Source organism: Mauremys mutica, chromosome 10 (genome assembly GCF_020497125.1).
Source record: "Mauremys mutica isolate MM-2020 ecotype Southern chromosome 10, ASM2049712v1, whole genome shotgun sequence".
Classification (NCBI taxonomy): Eukaryota; Metazoa; Chordata; order Testudines; family Geoemydidae; genus Mauremys; species Mauremys mutica.
The window spans coordinates 41,324,237-41,331,244 of record NC_059081.1 but is presented as its reverse complement, the minus strand read 5'-3'; the positions used below and the strand labels follow the sequence as shown (position 1 = coordinate 41,331,244).

Below are 7,008 nucleotides of genomic sequence, written 5' to 3'. Positions count from 1 at the left end.
AGGAACAGTGCTGTATATTCTTGAGTACCACCTAATGGGACCTGAGCTTTGTATAGCTATTTACATACCTCTGTCTAATGGTGGCCTCCCCCTACCCTCTGCTCCTTCCCTCTTCCCCGCCCCCACCCCATTAGTCAGAGTTAGCATTTATGTGACTTGTAAATTAAGAGTGATCTCCCTTTTAGATTACTTTATACATGATTCCTGATGCAACGTGACTGGAGAATTATTTTCCACATGGTTAAAATATTACATTTCTCTAAAAAATGAAAAGGTTTTCAGAAAAGAAAATTAAACTGGCATCCTTCAGGGTTCAATCCTCTCTGAATAGGAGGCTGGAGGGGCAAGGTTAATTGTTAGCAGTTCTGCCTATGTGTCATCTGCAATTGACCACTGGGTTCTTTCAGTCTGACACCCTTTCAGTGGTAGCATTCAGCACTCCGAGGCCAGAAAAAGGTTTTACTACCCTTTAGTAGCTTTAATAAGGAGACAATACTTGCAAGTAAGATTTGCAATGCCCACATTTTTGCCATACTGCAGCCCTACACAGAAGTATTGTTTCAATTTGTCATCTTTTGCTCTGGACTCTCTGCACTTCATCTTACTCTAAAATCAGTTAGCAGCATTTTAAAGGCATCTACAAGTTCTGCCAGTGATGTCCTCATTTATTTAGAGCCTCTCTAAAGGCAACAGAATTGGATGTTCTCATTTCAATATATGCTGTTTTCACAGTTCTTACTAACATTACAAGGAGCAGTGCAGCTGAAGTTCTGTATACCTCAGGCCAAGAATGACAAGTCTTTGAATTTGTTTCAGTAAACTAATCCTCCTGCCCCACTAACTTTTGTCCAAATCCATCCCAACCCCAAATCTTTCTTGAAGTTTGGAAAGGTTCAGTTAACATTGTTGTTTTAGCTTTTGCACACCTCAGTATAGTAACTGTATTTAAGTAACTCTCAGCTGAACCAAACATGTCTAAGCTGCCTGAACATCTACTACACAGAAAGCCAACAATCCCCAATGTCCTGTTCCAACGGGTGCTTGATTGACAATAAAGCTTCAGATGAATTGATTCTTTGGGAATCGTTTGGAACCTTGTTCCAAAGTTCTGGGCAGGAATCTGAGGGGTTCTCCCCAAGCCTCCCTGCACTCCCTGGTATAACCAGGAAGCTATTCCCATGCCATTTTTCACCAGACCAAACCCAGGAAGTACTAAAAATCTCAAGTTGTCGAGATGAGATGTTCAGATAAGCTGCTGGGTTAAAAATGTCAAAGCAGTGAAGCTAAATATAGTTAAACTAAAGTTTGGATACCTATCCAAACCAAAGTAGAATGTTTAACTGTTTTGAGGTCTCTTCTTAGTAATAAGAACATACCCCTTTGTTTCTACTGTATATGACCAACTTTTGCAGCTGAACTTTACTGCCTGCTACCCACGCTGGTTTATTAGTGGGTAGGCCTTACTGCAGACTAAATTGCAGTTCTCAATCCCATGTTATTAATGACATGTTGCAGTAAAGCCTTAATTAGAGAAATAAAATCAGATTTTAATATTTTTTATTAACCTCATTTTTGTCCTTCTCTGTAATAGTCCTTGGGTCCTCCCCATACATGGGCAGAGAAGGGCAAACTGACTTAGCAGGGTGATACTCTAGCATCCTCCTCCACCCCCAGGAGCTCTGAGAAGCCCTTTCATTGGCAACGCATGTGGTTAGAGGTTTTTGTGTTTGCAAGTCATCTCACAGGAAGAGGGCATGAAACTGGAGAGCCAACTACTTTCTGTGGTATGATTCCCTCAACCACTGGTGGGCTGCTGAATAGCAATCTGTGTAGAAGTGATTGCTAGTTAGACTAACCCACTATGGCATTAGCTCCCTGAGGAGGAGGCAACAATCAGCTACCACAGTGGGAGAGCCCAGGGCAGGAAGGCTTGAGTGATCTTGCAGAAAGAGCAGCCATGCAGTTCCCATTTCAGTTCCTTTTTACTCTGTTTCTTTTAAAGATAACAATCTTTTTTTATCTTTGTTGTTCCCTGAGATTTAGGGCTTGGGATGTATTTGTGGGGAGTTACAATGTAATAGACCATATATTTGGGGATGCAGGGACCATCTTTTCATTAAATGAATATACAGGATCTAGGGCCCTGATCTCTAATAGGCAATACTGAAGTACAAATAAATGATAATTATGTGGTTCGTCAATCAGATTTGGGGAGGCTTGAGAGGGAGCTATCCAAAAATGTCAATGCAGAGTCAGGGTCAGATTATGGCTGGTTGTGTATAAGTGAACGAGGAGACAGGGTTGCAAAGGAGTCCATGGAAGAGGCATTCCTGATCATTGCAACCCTGATTGCAGGGATGGGAAGTATTAGTGACATCAGCAATGCAAGACACTCCAATGTCCTCCCCTATCCCCACCCCCTGGCACTGGCTGGCAGATTGAAGCTTGTGGAAGGGGGAAACAGAGCATGTAAACTGTGCTTCTGAGCATGATTTTAGTACTTGTGAAAGGTACCAGTTCCCTGGCTTTTATCCAGATACCTCAGAGTGATATCGTAGGCCAGACCAATGCAAGGTTCTCCACACTGCCCAACAAATATGCTTCAACCCAGTTCTGGAAGATCTAGGAATGAGGTTGGGATTTTGAAAGAAACCCAAGGCTCTGTTGAATTTCAATTGAAGTTGGCTGTTTACCTCTCCTAGGCTCTTTTGAAATCCCTGCCTGAGATGATAGTACATTTTCCAGATCCATTCAGTCTTGATAACTCTGCTGAGTCTGCGAGCAAGGTTACCTGCTTGGTGATGGTGGTGTGATTATGGACACCTGTCCACTGGGAAATGCGGTAAGAGATCAACTCACTACCATACAGCCATCAGTTAATATTAGCTTTTAGTTAGTATCAAGCCTAAAATGCGCCTGTAGACTACTATCAATCCCTTAGCTATTCATTCCCTCTGAGTATATTTTTAACTAAAATATTCAAGTGACTTGGATTTTTTTCCCTGCACTTAATTCTTGGGAAATGACCAACAAAATTCCTACAGTATTAGTCAAATATAAGGCTATGTGTATAAAGGATATCCTAAAGATTTTGTATATGATGTGGGGAGGGAACATGTATTTGACATATGAGTTAACTGTCACTGTCAAGTGGAGACTGCATGAGAGAGGAAATCACAATGTTTTCTTATACTGCTCAGTTATCTCCAACCTGACTTGTGCGGAATTGTCTCCAAGTACAAAAGCAGAGGTTTCCTTAGGCCCTTCTGAATACACTTATTCACTGAATATACTTGAGCCTGGTCTACACTGCGGTGGCGGGGGAGAATCGATCTAAGATATGCAACTTCAGCTACAAGAATAGCATAGCTGAAGTTGATGTATCTTAGATCGAATTAAAATTACTTTGCGTCCTCGTGGCGCTGGATTGACTGCTGTGGCTTCCCCGTCGACTTTGCTTCCGCCTCTCACACTGCTGGAGTTCAGCAGTTGACGGGAGAGCGTCCGTGGATCGATTTATCGCGTCTACACTACACGTGATAAATCGATCCCAGATAGATCGATCGATACCCGCCGATCCGGTGGGTAGTGTAGATGTATCCTTAGTGCTGAATCAATTTCAGTGTGTATGTTACTCCAGTTTTACAGCAGTGTTACTCAGTTAACAGCGTACAATATGAGTAACACAGTGGTGAACCCAGCCCATCATTTGTGGATTTGTTGTAGGCCACTGTCCAACAGACTGAGAGGACAACAGGCCACAAAACCAATAATAATTAGGACTCCTGCCTGAGGTGAAAAGCTATTGCCTTATGGAACTATTTTTCAATCATCATCTTTCCAGCTGAGCTGGACTAGTGACACTATAAACTGGCAATTAAAAGACTCAAGTTTAGAAATACATTCAAGCTTCCCAGGTCCCATAATGGCAAAGGTTAAGTGGATTATATGGAGATAATTCACTCCACTCTAGGGGGAGGGTGCTGATTGCCTTAGTTGTTGGTTACCTCCCTATTTCCACCTCACTTGCTATATACTACATTATAACATTGTCAACAGTGAAGTGGGAAGGGAAGAAAACCATAGAAAACCTTCCCCAGGGACATTGCAATTACCAGCACTGAATGATATTTATAGATACTACTGTGATGGCAGCTCTGAAAATGAGCCAGGAAATCAGGGATTATTTTCAGTTAACATTGTTCATACTTCACCATTTCAACCAGTAATCTAGATCTACGGGTAAACAAATGGCAGTTTTTTCAAGGGGGAAAATATTACTAAGAATGTTAATATTATGACTATCTATTACCCTATCATGTTCAATCTGAATTAGAACCACCCGTTACACCTCTAGTTGTGTGGCAACACCTACATAGTGTTTCCAATTAACTTTGTACGTTTTTAATCAGTGACAAATGCATTTTTGTAAATTCAATTTGCCTTTTATTGCAGCACCTATAAAATGCCTTGCAACATTCCGGAACTTTGTGAATGTCTTACTTGTTACTGACATAATGCAGATGTCGGACCTACAACAAAGGCTAAGGTTTATGAGCAACCTGAATTAGGATGTAGGTTAAGCAATTAAAGTCCAAGAAGAGAAGGGAAAAAAAGATAACTCCAAAAATTGCACTTGCTAATGTCCAAAAATGCACTGCAGAGCATTCTGCACATAGGAACTGTAAGAATTAAAATGTTTAGAAATGCTAAGGACGCTACGCTCTCTTTTTAACACCCTATGTTGAGAGAGTTAGGTAAGTGGAAAGGTCAAGCAGATTTCATTAATAAATCTATGCTGCTATTTGTTTTCTTTTTAATCAGATTCAAATGCATCCTGTTAAAGAGCCAAGTGATTAGATCATAAATCTGGATGCCCTTGAAGATGATGAAGGAAATGCTTATCTGTAAAGCAATCATCACACTGCCAGTTCTTCATCTGCACATTTTTACAGGTGCTGAGAAAATGGTTTAATTTCAAATCACTTGCTAGGATTGCTGGGTATAAATAGAATATTTGGAGGATTTCCAGTTAAAAGAATAGTTGATTAATTTGTGATATCTGGAAATAAGACCGTATGCTTACTTTTCTATTTCTAAAATGGAGGTATTGAAACAATCTACTATGTTCAGAATAAATGGGAATGAATACTTCATTTTAGTAATATCTCACAATTCAGTACATTGGGCCACCCTCTACATTCATTTATATGCAACCCCATCGAACTCAACATTTCTGAGTTCAGTAGGATCACATAGGTGTAGTTGAGTATAATCTGCCCCTGCCATGGTTTCAAAAGTGAAGGGAATCTAATTTAAAACTAATAATTATGATTTAATTTGTAGCAATCCCAATTCTGCAGGATCAGGACCAGCATATTTATTATACCAGGTTTCTCATTTCTTCATTTTTTTGGTACAATGTTGCACATTTTTCATATTTTTTCATTAATTTTAGCAGGGTGCTTTTCTGATTCATTCTAACACTTTGAAGAAGGTTATTATTGAAATTCCTGCTTTGTGTATTCTGGGTCATAGATACGATTTGTCACTTACCCTGTTTGTATCCAGATCATGGATTTGGCTATGGTTCTCACTGGACAGCAAATATTACTATTGCAGTGCTAGAAAAAAGTTAGGAAATAAACCACTTTGGATTTCTAACCTTATGTAAACAATAACAGTGGGAAATAAACTCTCAGATTTTATAGACATTCGTACTATCAGAATGAGATATGGAATGATATTTTGCATTGGATGAAACAAGTTTTGCAATTTCTGAGATGGCTACTTGACTCTTTCACCTTAACTTAAATTATGTTTGATTAAGGTGAACTATTTTGATTTCTGTGTTGTTGATTAAAGTAGTGCCATAGACCTCAATAGAGTTGCCATACACAGTGGCAGAGCATTGGTATTTGTGAAATCAGAATCTCAGTCAATGAGTGTTTCATTGACTTTAGTGGGAGCAGAACAGGCCCTATATCACAGGACAGCGGAACCATACGGCGCTACATAGTTACTGTATAAGACCTTCAATCCTGCAAAGGCAAACATGTTCTTAACTTTATGCTCTGTGAGACATCCCATTCAAATCAATGGAGGTACTTATATGCATAAAGTTAAGCATTTGTATTTCACATTTTTATTTAATATATTTTAAAATCCTTTGTTAGATTCTTATGTAGCTGAAAGGGGACTATGATAATTATCATTTTAATACATTTTAAAAAATATATAATCAATATAAACCATATTTGTTCATGACAAATCATCATGGGTGGATGGACTTAATCCATACTTAAAACAGACATATCTACATTTTACTAGACACCATTTTCTTTAATTCAGGTTTACAATCTTTATTTTTTATTTGTTCTGTTGTAGATCCTGTGACCTCTTGTCCATAAACACAAATATTAACTTAAGAGGTCAGCGAACCATTGGTGAATGCATGCAGAGAAGATTAAAAGAAACAATACAAAATCCTCTCCTGGGAAAGATCAAATGGCTACTTAAGTAAATGCAACCTAAACCACTAGAGTTTAGCCCTGAGGGAGGGGAGGGGGGAATTGGACACTATAATTAACACCTTGAGGTTGCACTCTCCAATGCTTCAGACAGATTGTGCTCCATTATGGGGTGAAGAAAACACAAATTAGCAGTTGCTCAGTACTTTTAAACCTGAAATCAAAAGTAGCATCATAATTAATACAAGGCACTTAGCATTGCTAAGTGCTTGGGAAGTGGTCCTGAAGGAATTCAGCACCCACACAATAGCTCTATGATTTCCATAAAGATGTGGTCAGCTCTGGGTCTGTTGAGCAATTAATTAAATATACAAACAAAACCACTATTTCTTTACTGATATCTAATCATTAGAGTCAAATCCTTACTTAGGTAAAATTTACACTGGAGTAGGCTAGAGTTTTTGCTTGAGTAAGGACTGCATTATTTACCCCAGAATTTGGAGCCAAAATCATTTTCCATCTAATTGCCTTCTAATTG

At 39.1% G+C, this 7,008-nt stretch overlaps 1 long non-coding RNA gene across 1 annotated transcript; it reads left to right on the top strand.

Moving 5' to 3' along the window:
* Positions 1 to 2,719: 2,719 nt before the first annotated feature.
* Positions 2,720 to 6,513, top strand: LOC123343341. The gene is made up of 3 exons (XR_006572209.1): positions 2,720 to 2,842; positions 4,825 to 4,955; positions 6,388 to 6,513. It is a non-coding gene; the product is annotated as an uncharacterized LOC123343341 (long non-coding RNA).
* The last annotated feature ends 495 nt before the right edge of the window (positions 6,514 to 7,008 follow it).